General features: G+C 42.2%; 1 non-coding gene across 4 annotated transcripts; it reads right to left on the reverse strand.

The window, feature by feature from the left end:
- Positions 1–7312: 7312 nt before the first annotated feature.
- On the reverse strand, positions 7313–12629 carry LOC109756560 (uncharacterized). Of its 4 annotated transcripts, XR_012184500.1 has the most exons (9): positions 12165–12416; positions 12034–12069; positions 11813–11885; positions 9166–9322; positions 8987–9079; positions 8755–8864; positions 8025–8170; positions 7812–7865; positions 7313–7738 (listed from the first exon to the last, which is right to left on the reverse strand). It is a non-coding gene; the product is annotated as an uncharacterized protein (transcript). The 4 variants fall into 4 exon arrangements; XR_012184501.1 differs by lacking the exons at positions 7812–7865; positions 8025–8170; XR_012184499.1 differs by lacking the exons at positions 7313–7738; positions 7812–7865 and having other exon boundaries at positions 7918–8170.
- Positions 12630–13851: the final 1222 nt, after the last annotated feature.

Consider the following 13851-nt stretch of genomic DNA (forward strand, 5'->3'; position numbering starts at 1 on the left):
CATAAACAACATTATTAGGTGAAACTAAAACATTACCGACGCCTTGCCCGCCCCTACAAACCGATCCATCAAAATAAAGCTTCCATGGACACACACTAACATAATTAATATTTTCATCATCTTTAATCCTATGATCAACAATGAAATCGGCGATAACTTGACCCTTCATAGCACGCAACGATTCATATGTTAAATCATATTCTATTAGTGCGTAAGCCCACTTTCCAATCCTACCACTAAGAATCGGTTGTTGCAACATATACTTAATTATGTGCACTTGCGTTAAGCGTGCAGTGCGGAAGTGTTATCAGAATAGTTATATATGGTTTCAGACTGTTGTACTCATGATTTTCATCTCATCGGAATGGGGCGTGTAGTGTATCGTTGGAAAGCTTTTGGCATCTACATTACAAATATATAGGAACTTTTTGCAAAATCATCACGGCTTAAAAGCAGTTTTGAAAAGAAAAAAATTCAAAACCGAAAACGTGAATCGTATTTTGGACTCAATTTTCAAACGGTTTGTCAGAATTGAGCAAATAAGATGGCGTTGGAAAGCTGGTAAAAATACGCATCTTCCATATATCTACTTTTTTTCAAATTATATACAATTTAAAAGTAATTTGAAAAACGGTGAAATTCTGGACGAAACGTATTTTGCTTTTTTTCAAATGGTTTGTCGGATTGACGCAAATGATACGGCGTTGGAAAGCTATGGAAAATGCGCAACTTTTTCGTATAAAAATGTTTTTCTAATTCCTTACGGTTTAAAAACAAATTCGAATACGGTCAAATTTGATTTTGAACGCGATTTTTTTAAAGATTGTCGAAATGAGGCAAATAATATACCGTTGGATAGCTATCAAAAATGCGAAACTTAGTCATGTTGAACGTTTTCTCTAGTTCGCAACCGTTTAAGAGTAATTTTGAATAGTGTGAAACCCATCGTGTTGTTTTTTCCTGTCTAAAAATAGAGTACTTTGTATTGATGTATGTATGTGTTTGTACTGAGGTATTTTTGACAGTAGTTTTGAATGATTTAAAAAAAAGAGTACTTGAACGGATGCCCGTATGGTTTTATATTAATTTTCCTCGTAACTTCTCAATTGTATCATCATGCCCGAACTTGCATAGTTTATACCATTAAACCGAATGATTTTTTTTAATAAAATGAAAATGTTTTGTGTTTTCTTTTGAACTCAACCTTGTTTTGCTACGATATGTTGGACTTCTCTCATTTTACCACTTGAACTTTTTCCATTTTGAATTTCTCTCATCGTGTTGTTTTTTTGTTTGAAAAATAGAATACTCATACTGATATATGTGTCTTTTTGTACTGAGGTATTTTCACAGATTGGACTTTACTCTGCTTTTTTGGTATGGTTATCCTCATAACTTTTCGATGGTTTATGTTATCAACATCCTTCAACTTATATGGTTTAAATTGTTGAACTGAATGATATTTTTTTCAAAAAGAAAATGTTTTGTGTGTTTATTTTTGTAGCTCTTTTGCAACAGTGTTTTGTACTTCTCTCGTTTTGCGACTTGAACTTTTAACATATGAGTTTTCGTGGGTTTTTTGAATTTCCGCATTTCTATTTATTGGAAACAATTTTTTCTTTCTTGTTTTTAATTCAAACTGATAATTGTTTCTTGTTCGAACTGGTCATTTATTTTTTTAATTCAAATTTGATCATTGTTTTTAATTCAGAATTTTTAATTCAAACTGATCATTGTTTTTAATTTGATCTGATCATTGTTTTTAATGCAAACCGATTTTTTAATTCAAACTTATCATTATCTTTAAGATTGCAAATTATAAGGTAGACTACTCTAACCTTTTGGCTAGTGAACTTTCTTCTATCTATCATAAGAACTGATACAACAGATTCGTTTGAACTGTTGCTCACAAAAAAAGGGCTACTCTTTCTTTATGAAGTGTTACGAAGAGTACTACAAAGATTACTACTCCCTCCGTTCCCAAATATTTGTCTTTCTAGAGATTTCAACAAGTGACTACATACGGAGTAAAATGAGTACATCAGGAGGTAAATCATTGAGCCAAATACGCTCACTACCCCTCACCATCCTAGAACCAAAACTAGCTAGTTTATGCGCAGGCATATTACATTCACGTGATTTCTAAACTAGCTTAAATTGAATGAAACCTATCTGTAGTTGATACTTGGTCTCATGAAAAAGACTCCCCAGCTATGAAGGATCTACATTACTGTCATCTATGGCTTGCTTCAAAGGTAGACAATCTGTCATAAATATCACCCGGCCCATACCAAAATTCTCTGCAAAATTGATGGTTCTAATTAGAGCAAGTGCTTTCGCATGCAATGGATCAGACACATCCACCAAGAGGCCAGCTGCAGCACATAAGACATCGCCGGCTGCATCTCTCGCTATACAGCCCCACCCACCAGTTCCCAAGCCCCCAATGAAAGAAGCATCAAAATCCAACATAACCCAGTCCTGTGGAGGGGGTTCCCACTGATTGATCTGCACTTTCGGGGGTCTGGTAGGTGGAGAATGGAACTGAATCCATTCTTCAGTAAGCATTGATATTTATCTTGCAAATTCCGGCGGCAAAGTCGTACCCTCCCCATGTCTTCTTCTATTGCGTTCAGATCACCAGCGCCACAGGAGACAAATTACTTTTAGTTTCTTTTGCTCAGGAAATGTCATAATCCTCTCTAGCACCTCCAACAACGTGGGAGCCTGCATAATATTTATCCTTTCGTTTTCCAGATCGGTCGCTCGCCACATAGCTCTGACTGCCTTGCAACGGAAAAAGAAATGTCCACCATCTTCAAAATATTCATTGCACACCACACAACGCGTATCCAACTCCACACCCTGCCTAGCAATATTCATATTTAGCGGGTGACTATTATGTCCGAATCTCCACATAAAATGATGTACTTTCCCTGGGCAGTGCACTTTCCAAATAGCAACCCACACTGACTTTCCCCACCCTGACCTGGCGACGCTATCTCCTTGACTGATGTTTGATTGTCTCATCATCATATCTGTGTGCACACGATAAGCAGACTTTACAGAGAAGAGCCCCTTTGCGTCAAAATGCCATGCAATGAAATCGTCATGCTGTTCAAACACCGGTATTGAAAGAATAACACTTGCCTTCATCGGAAGGAAAGTCTGCCTTACAAGCCCCTCATCCCATGTATGTGTGTTTGGCTCAATCAGCTCGGAGACACGTGTGAGCAAGTGTGTTCCTTGTTGTGATAGCGTATGTCTTGACATTTTCCGCGGCAACCACGGGTCTATCCAGATATCGATGCTTTCCCCCGAGCCAACTCGTCAAATATACCCCTCTCTTACAATAGCGAGACCCTTGAGAATACTTCTCCAAGTATAGCTCATATTAGGCGTCGAAACATCAGAGAGGATGTTACTACCAGGATAATATTTTGCTTGCAACACTCTAGCACAAAGTGACTCAGGAGCTTGAAGAAGTCGCCAAGCTTGACGTGCGAGCATCGACAAATTAAAAGAATAGAGATCTCGGAAACCAATACCACCTTGTTCTTTTGGAAGCTTCATTTTATCCCATCCCACCCAATGCATCTTGTTCTCATCACTTTGTTGCGACCACCAATACTTGCAAATCATCTTACTAAGCTCTTCACAAAGCTCTTTAGTTAAATCAAAACATCCCATAGCATACGCCGGAATAGCTTGAGCAACGGATTTAACCAAAATCTCCTTGCCTTTCATGGATAGAAAACGTTCTAACCAGCCTTGTATTCGAGCCCAAAGCCGATCCTTTGTGTATTCGAAACACTGTGTAACTGACCGGCCAATATACAATGGCAGCCCTAGGTATTTCCCTCATGTTGTTTCTTGCTGCAAACCCAAAATATTCATGACTATATCCTTGTCCGCACTTTTAGTATTCTGACTGAACATAATTGTGGATTTATCCCGATTCACCATTTGACCAGACCCTGCCTCATACACTTGTAGAATCCTACTGATCTCCGTTGCTCCCTCCTGAGAAGCTTCAAAAAACATTAGGGAATCATCTGCAAAAAATAAGTGGGTGACAGTGGGTGCCGTTGGTGCCACTTTAATGCCTCTAATCCGGCCTGCAAATTCCGCTTGATGAAGTAGAGCTGATAGACCTTCCGCGCATAATAAAAATAAGTACGGGGATATGGGATCACCCTGACGCAAACCCCTTCCAGGAACCACGACGTCAGTGTATGTGGAATTAACCTTGAATTTATATGTAACTGATCTGATACACTTGGAGATAAGTTGTACAAAACTCTCATAGAAGCCCAACTGACCAAGTATCCTTTCCAGGAAATTCTATTCAACACGATCGTAAGCTTTGCTCATATCTAGTTTTAACTCAGCGTATCCCACTAATCCCGATTTTTTCCTCTTTGTTTCTTATTACTAGTACAAATGCTCATGCATTGCACCGGGCGAAAAATTAAAACCTGCTCCACTTGCCAACATGCAGCACTTCTTTAATCCAAATTTTGCAAAACGTCAAAAATAAGACTACATTTGAGTATTTCTTTTTTGACCATGAAATTTGGACGTACCCTAACAATGTTCGTCATGATCTATTTCAGTTCTCATGCGTTGCAACGAGAGTAAAATATTACCACCTACCCCTAACCCAATATATAAGCCGAGTATAATCGCACATTATGTTGTTCAAACAAACCATTGATCACCGATGCACTTGCTAGGTTGCTTGCTCGGAAAAGCACTGCCTTGCGCCATGGACGTCGGCATTTGATGTTCTGGACCAGATTGACCAGTGATCTCGCACATGATTCCTTCTCCGCACTATCTGTATCGCCCATGCACACATAGATGGACTTCTTGGGGTTGACGTGAGTAGCGGCAAAATAAATAAACATGTGCTTGGAAACCTATAAAACTAATTAACACTCGAACAAATATGTTTGCGCATACAAATCAAACAACTTTGCAAATAGCAAAACAATAGTATAAAATTGTTCAAAAGTACCAAGATCCATTCTTGGAAACAATCCATTACCAGATAGAAGAGTGTCCAATCCTCTCCTATTACAACATCACATATGATATAAAATCAGAATTTTCAAGTTGTAGGTTTAATAAAAATTTAATTCATAATTTTGCATGTCTAGAACTAACTCATTGTCTTGATTATAGATTCAATTTTCAGTAAATTAATCAATGGCAGTGAGCTACATATGCACATGTTTTTTGTTCCCCTCATCCAATATCATTAATGAAACGATGTACTAACAAAAAATACATCATAAAACTCCCACACAAAAAAACATCATAAGCCAATGTGCTTTGATTGGATATTTTTTTGTTTATGCAGAAATGTACTGACCAGACCGAATTACTAGATTATCTCATGAAGTTTCAGGTCGTCTTCACTTTTTTTTTGTGGAACGTCTCCATCACGAGCAAGTTCCAAGTGAACATTACACTCTTGCACATATGTACTGTTGGAACTCTAAATTTCAATATGTACATTTGTTCAAACCTTCGAGCTGCTCTTTGTTAGCGGCTGCGTGTTCCAGAGGCGCAACAAGCCCCATCAAGCTGCGATTGGCAGCCGTTTTTTTCTATGGTGTCTTGCATGCAATGCTTCTTCACAAAGTAACAAAAAACACCATCTATTTAGCAACGGAGATCAATAACACACCTCAAGATCAATAATACTTGGTCATTAAAACATCAGAAAGTACTCTCCTGTTGAAAACTTGAAATGCATTAGTACATTGATGTTTTACTTTCATAAGCAAACTTCCATTGATCTTTTGAATTCTGATTCTGTAATGAGAACAGAAGAGTCAGGCTACTCATAAAATCCTGGCATTCAAGGCCACACCTATGTCAAGCTTCTATCCTGAGGCACCTTTTCTCGCAAGGCTGAATACTGAAAGGTAGACATGGAAACAAATCAAGTATCCTTATAGTTTTCTAGCCCATTCAAGAAGCAGGGCGTGGCAGGAGGTGGGTGGGGTGGGGCGGAGCGTCGCGAGGCAGAGCGTGGCTGCCTTTTTTCCCCTTTATTCATACCGGTTCAATCTGTAATGCGGGTTGAATTCCAAAAACTACAGGGACCTTTTCATAAAAAAACCACGACGGTGAACCCGACAGACTCAACTCGTGCTTTACTATTAGGGAAAAAATAGTAATACCTATACCGGTTCGGAAAACAGGAACGGGCTCGAGAGTAACAGAATATTATTCTGTTAATAGTAACAAAATAGTCCAGCCTTATATATATATATGACAACACTATTTTAATCCTGGGATTAAAATAGTTATTTGGATCACACCGTGCCTATATAGGGCCCGGTGGGATCTTCCCGAACTCCCGAACACACAGAAGAAAAACCCATGACCACCACCTCCCGCCAATCCCAACTTCCCTAGATCCCATCCCCGCTGAGCTCCCGCTCCGCCATGGCCTCTTCCCTGGTTCCACCACCCCAGTGCCGCCCCCTCGCCGGATCCCGCCTACTCCCGCGGCCACGCGCCGCCCCACCTGCAGCGGCGCCACTACCGGCGCGCGCCGCCCCAGCCAGCGAGCACCGCGCCTTCCGAAGCCTGCGGTCTACTGACCAGAGATGTCACAGGCCGCCGCCGCTGCCGGTCATCTGGATTGGACGCCTCCGGGGCCATCTCCACCGTCGACGCGCCCTGCACCACCAGCATGCGCCATGGATGGCCCTCGCACGATCTTGAGAAGTGTCGCCGTCGCAATTAAAGGGCGCCGGTGCTCTCGGGTCACCGACTGACCACCATCGCGCCCCCAAGCAAAAGCCGCCGGTCTGCCATATGCACCATCCACAAGCTTCTGCCCCTCCATTCTGTGCGGGCAGTCCAGCGCCTCGCTGGCAAGAAGTCCTAGCGGGCAACCATCTCTCCTTGTTGTCCATTTTTTCATTGCGGTCCCTGTCGGTCCATCTGCATCGATGCCATTCTACCATACTAGTTCAGGAGCACGCCTTGGCGCGGGGTGCCGGTTCCAACTATGTGGTCAAACAGATAATGGTCGGTTAGCAGGAGGCATGGTTTACCGCACATATTCAACAATACAACGAAACTTCTGGTTAAAGAGATATGTTTAGTACAGAGTAACCGCACAGAATAAATATGTATAGAGCATACTGATTAAATATATATAAAAAATAAAGTGTAGTTGTTGCCAAGTATAACCGCAATTTCACTATAAAACATAAAAGCACAATTTGTACCAAAAGCAAGGCACAATGTTTGCTCAGGACAATTGACTTGCATCAGATAGTACAAAACATAAACGTACAAGTTACGTAAATATAGCCAAGTAGTTCATACCAGCAGGTGTTACAGTAGATGTTTTATCTGCTCATAAATACAATTGAGAATTTGAGATGACAGACAATTGGAAACAATTCTCTGGAAACATCGATGATAGCTAATAGCTGATCATTACAGAGAACTTCTGAGACAAAGCTAATGCTTCCTAATGAGAATAGGCACTCTAAAAGCTATACTTGACAGCCTTATTCTTCCTAATGATAATATGGAAGCTCTACAAAAAATATCAGAATTAGCTCATGAGAATAGGCACTCTAAAAGCTATACAAAATTCAGATAGACTGGAAACTAGTCAGTAACATTATGCCTGTAGAGTATTAAGTAGAAAAGATATGTTGCTGAGAGATCCAAATGAATATTGCAGCTAAAAAAAAGGTGCCTGCAAGAGAAGATGTAGGTGAGAGCAACATATTAGCCACTCGATACTTGAGTAGGAAAAGGATGATACATACATACAACTGGAGTAACTTCTGTCACACTATGCCGCGACAATAGCGAAGATGAAACTGTGTAATATAACTTCTGATTAACAGCATATGCGGGTTATTGTCGAACTCATTAAAACCAAATGTCACTAAAATTAAACTTTCTAAATCACAATAAAGAACAATAATCCACAACCCTGTGAATAAATATGAAATTTTACACTCCCATGATATAGCTACCTTTCGATTCAATAATGCAGTTCAGTGCAAAGGGATAACCAACATGCCAAGAGGAATATTCCCAATAGAGAGCGAATTAGCCAGATTTGCTGCAAGCGGATCATGGTCATTGGGCTCATATTTTTGTGAGTTTTTTTTGCCCCTGACTGCAAGAACATTAGAAGCTCTTTCAACACAGGAGAACAGTGAAAAAGGAAAAAAGGGGGGGGCAATTAGCTAAAGGGTAAAAATGCACAAGATGAGCATATACCAAACATCTTCAGGGAAAGAACCGTGAAGCGATCATATAATTATACTCTAAGGTAGGGAAAACAGTAAATGATTCCCGCTCGTGTTTTTATTTCCATTCATGAGTCGTTGACACCGAATCTTTTCTCTTTCTTTGTGAGACTGCACCTACATATTCAAATTTCTATCAAGCTCATGTAGGAATCTGAATACATAGGTTACTAACACCAAGACAATCATCCGAACAAAATTGTTCGGTCGAATAACTCATTTTGCTAGGTAGCTGTCTAGACAATGCAGGCACTGTCTAGCTCATCTAAGAATCTAAATATGTAGTCCAGTTGAATACCTCATTTGGCTAAATAGCTCGCTATCGAGACAATGCATGAGAATTTCGCAGGAAGTAGGTGCAACACAAGTTAGAAAATGCATGTAGACACTTCTATAAAGCATGAACTGCGGAAGAAACGAAAGGCTCTATGGTCAAGGCCAGATTGCTCACCAGACACCAGCTTCATGCAATTTCTTAGGAACCGAGCATCAAGGAAAAGCATACATTCCATTAGGTGCTTGAACATAAGCCATCCTCACTACATGCCCAAGTGAGTTGCCCTGAAATAACAGATAAGCCTCAAGATCAAAATCAGCCAACAACAAAGAATGGACTGCCTTGACCATACACACAGTGGAATGGGCTGATGAGAGATACAGAGTGAGAGACATGAGATCCTCACAGTAGCACGACCATGTTCAGCGACTTGCAGCTCCGGCTTGCCGCTCAGCTGGCGGACACACCGTGTGCAGATATTAGGTGTCCAGCAACAGAACTAAATATTTCAGTCAACAGTCAACATCGGTGATGGCTAACCGAAAAGGAATTGTAAATATCAGGGAAGGGGAAGGAGTTTGAAACCTAGTACTTCCATTATCAGGGAGCAAGAATGTGTGAGGCATCGGGGCTTCAATTATTCCTCTTTCATCTGCTCATGTGCCACCTCCGCCGCATCCTCGAGCCGCAATACAGCTAGGCAGGCGCATAGGGTTCATACACCATCGCCTTGCCAGGAAACCTAGAGGCGACCAGGAGAGAAAAATTAGGAAATGGTGGAGCTTAAGATTCACATGGTGCCAGTAATCTTTCACCACAAAAAACTGTACAGAAGTAGAGGGGGTTGGATAATATATGGCACAAGGCACACATGAAAGAAATACCAGTTTTGGCACAAGTTTTGGGTAAGGAAGATACTTAGACATTAAATAAAAAAACAATTGATTAGAGTTATTTCTCAGTTTAGATAAAAAAGAAAGAACCAATGATTGTTTACATATAGTAGAATTATGTCTCAGTTCAGATAAAAAAGAAATAGACACTGATTGTTTCCATATATATAGCAGAAGTATGGCTGATACAAAAATTGAGTTATTTCCCTCAAACAAAGAAAGGCCCATGAAACACACACTTTGATAGCAAGAGTGCTATTTATTTATCTATGCAAACCTACAGCAGACCCATAATCCAAACATATGTAAAGCTTCCTGTAAATGTTAAGGTTTGACATTTTTCTAAATAATTGTGTCCACTACATAGCATATGTCCAGACAACACTAAATGGATAGTGCAATCAGTCACACCAAATGCTCAGCAGCATTTTTGCTCCAAATGTAAACCAACATGATGGGGCGTCACAAGTAGATAGGAAGTGCAGCCTGCCAGGTGCCAGCCAGCCCGGTAGTAGAATATATATTTCAGACATAAGAGATGGCACATGTATATAAACAACTAAACCATCATCTGAATTTTTGGAAGGAAGATGTGGGAGGTTGCTTGTAATAGTAATGGTTCAGTTATTATAGAGGATTCAGATGGTGTGTCCTTCCAAATGTTGATGCCGCAGAAATGGTAACACAATTTATCAAAATCAAGTCTTGTGCTTGTGAAGAGAAGGATATATATTGTTCGTCTATGACATATGTTGATAGTACTGTATCATATATCTTTGTCTAAACATCTCGCTTGCTAGGGTGTTGTGACAAAGGACCTGTTGATGGTGATCACGTGCTCGCCCCGTCTCGCCGACGCGGTAGGCCATGGCGAGCAAGCCTTGCCAGACTCGCTCAGGTGTTGTGATGTGAGGTCCTGCCGACTTGTCTATAGTACATGTGCATAGCAAGTGTAGTCACACACGCTTGTAAGCAAATTCATAGAGGAGTTGAGCAATATGCAATAAAATTATATACGGTGATGCCTACATTCTGTCGTTGCTTTGGAGCTGGTGGTGAAATAAGCTGGGTTTTCAGGTAGCATGGATAGTAGCAAGTAGGAACACCTAAGAGGCTACCATGATCAAGGCTAGGTCGAGCCATGCTTATGTGACACCACCGTTCTTCCTTTTGTGCAAGATCAACATCATATTTTAGTGTGTTTGATCCATGTGATGGCGCAACAATAGAAGTAAATCTAGAAGTAATGCATATAGACAAAAAATAAGAATGCCATACAATAGGTTAGCCATATACAGTCTGCTATGAGCCATTCAAAATCTAGGTGTGGCGCTGCTGAAGCTTGCATCGTGCATAACAAAACACAATTTTGAGGGTGCACCATTCGGTTGAAACTTCTACATCATGCAAGAATTTGTAATCTGAACCTAAAAAACAAATAGAAAGCAGAATAGACATTATATACCTGCTAGTGTCTCATGCTTCTTCTTGCGATAACTACTTTCGAATGCAATAAGCTTCTAGATCATTTTTACCTTACCGACACTTTTTGAAATTGCATCAAGTAACAGAAGCTCATAAATCTGATATCTTGGATCATGGAAAAAAATCATAAATACCATACTGACAAAATATATGTGAAACTGAATCATTACACCATTGAGTCTATTTGTGCTGATGAAATTGAAACTATAAATCAGACATTATCGGAACAAAAACAACAAATAAAAGCAAGTGGACCTAGGGTGAACTTTTTCATCATACCACGAAATAAAATAATGCTTGTATTTCCATGGAAGGCATTACTTCTAAATTTCTAACTTACATAGATCTTGTGGATACAACACCAATATACATCATTTTCTTAGAATAAAAAACCCATGGTTTCGCTGTGCAGAACAGAAGACCAAGCATATATATGTAATAAGCCATAGGTTGTGCAGATGTGTTAGCGACTCTACTATTTTTACAAAAATGATGTGGCCAAAAATAGAGAATATCAACTTCTAAAGGTCTAGGAGACCATCTAGTCTGATATGCTCATATAATCTAATTGGAACTAATATATGATTAGTTCAAAATATATCTGAATTTAGTTTCAGTTTTATCCTGAATTGTTCCACCTGCTCACAGAATAAACCAAACCAGTATTAAGCACCCTTTGTTCTTCAAGCAGATAACTGGACGTTCATCAAAATATATCTGAATTTAGGTTCAGTTTAACTTTCTTCCCCTTTTCTGCAATGGTTAGGCTACTACACTAATCCGTGAAGGCTGAAACGTTGTTCAAACATGTTCTGCAAATTAAAGAACAAAGCACCCTGAGAATAAAACCAAACCTGGGTAATCTGACGAGCATCCAGTTATTGTTCCACCTGCTCACACACATGCCTCTCATCCCTTATCTTCTCCCTGCCAAATCACAGATGAACCAGGTGATGGTCAGAGAGCAATGAGGCAAATCATTCTGAACACCAGGCAAAGCACCAAACCAATCAAAGGAGACGCAATTAAATACACAAATTGAACAAAGAGATAACTCCTCTGATCCCCACAATACCTGTAGAATCCACCACCACGAGATGTTTTTGAAACCCTAGCACGTCACAGCAGCGGAAGCCAATAATAAACCACGAGTACTAAATTCGACAAGAAAGACGGGCAAGATATGTGATATGACCAGGAACATACTCGATTTGCAGGAGAAGGTGCTGCGAAACCGGACGGAGCTCCTCCCACTTGGTCGTGTACCCCGCCTGTTCCCCTTCCGCCGTGTACAGCCTCACTGTTGTTGCTGCTTCGCCTGTGGCAGCGCCCACGCCTGATGCGGCCACGAAGAACGCCCCTGCCCCAATTCCGTCCACGCCGCCGCCCCCACCTGCGGCTGCGCCAACGCCCACGACGCGGGGGGCGCCACCTCCCGTGCCACCTCGGCGGCGGTGGAGAGGAGGCGGCGGAGGAGGCGGGCGCAGCGAGCGTTTGGAGGGAGACGCGGCGAGCGGCGGCGGCGGCGGCTGCGGCTGGCGGCGGGGCAGGGAGGCGGGCGTGGGTTAGGGAGGGTTTGGACGGAGAGAGAGAGGCGGGGCGGGAGGGAGAGGAGAGGGAGCGGCGGGAGGAGCGAGGGATGGGAGCGCAGAGTGCGGGGGAGAGGCGGCTAGGTCATCTCCTGGAGCGGACGCAATTTATACGCGTAAGCGTGAAACGACGAAATGCCCCCGGCGGAGCAGCGTAATTACGCGCGGTGGCACGAACGAGACGGTAACTATTTATTGTAGCAGTAACTTTTTGATCCAACGGCCCAGCTCCTTCCACCGCTCGATCCGACGTCCAAAAACGCATCAAAAGGCTCGATCCGACGGCCGACAGTGGCTAAGCTCTGAGAGAGCTCATGTTCTCCCTAGATACTTATATCAAGATTGGCTGCATTCACTGGCAGCTATTTCCTAAGCAAGGTTTCCCATCAAGCCAAGCATGTCGTGCTCCATCTTGCATGACGAAGTAGCAGGTCGGACTCTGAAGAAAAAGCAGGTCGAACTCTGAAGAAGTAGCAGGTCGAGAGATTCGGCTTTCTCCGATAGGGATGCAGGCCACCGCCTGATGGAGTGCAGGATGTACAAGGCCGAGGACCACGCCGCAGGTGCCCATGTCACCAAATCCTCCCGAGTTGGCCTGAACGTGGTCGGCCGGGCGCCTGAACCCGAAGTGAAAATGGTCTTCTCTTAACTAGTACGCCATGAGACAAAGTTACATGGAGGGAAGAGTACAGAGAACAAAGAATAAAACGTGTGGTTGTGGGTACTTCAAGAAGATAAGATGTAGAGACAAGGACCAAAAGGTGTGGTGTAAAAACAAGCACAACCTTGTATAGAAGCATTTATACCCAACGTCTCCTGGTGCGGCTAGCTCTGGTGTCCAGACACTACAACACGGGTGGAGCTACCGAGAGGAATGGATTAGTGCAGAACGTGTGGTATAAACACATTCACAGATATTTAATGGCCCCTGGCTAGCTCAAGCGAGGAAAAAAGAGACCTTTTATCTTTTCAGAAGAAATGTTTAACTTGGCGTCAATGACTGTCACCGCCGAGGACTAATTGGCCTTCTCGCGAGGGCCAACTCGACCTTCCCGAGGAGGGCTCGTCTTTGGAACAGCCGCTCCCATCTCCTCCACCATCGTTGAGCTTGCTAGTCCCTGCTCTCGCCTGCACCACCTCGCAACGTTCCCTACCCGTCGCCATCGCTCATCTCCGTCCGCGAGCCACGGCTTTCCCAGCGCGCGTGCTACCGCCCAGGATGCCTGAACTGCTATTTCACTGGACCAGCTCCACCTGCCGCGCGGAGGCGTCATCCCATGCGATTGTGCCGTCGGTCGCAGTGT

The sequence above is a fragment of the Aegilops tauschii genome, chromosome 5 (genome assembly GCF_002575655.3).
Source record: "Aegilops tauschii subsp. strangulata cultivar AL8/78 chromosome 5, Aet v6.0, whole genome shotgun sequence".
Classification (NCBI taxonomy): Eukaryota; Viridiplantae; Streptophyta; class Magnoliopsida; order Poales; family Poaceae; genus Aegilops; species Aegilops tauschii.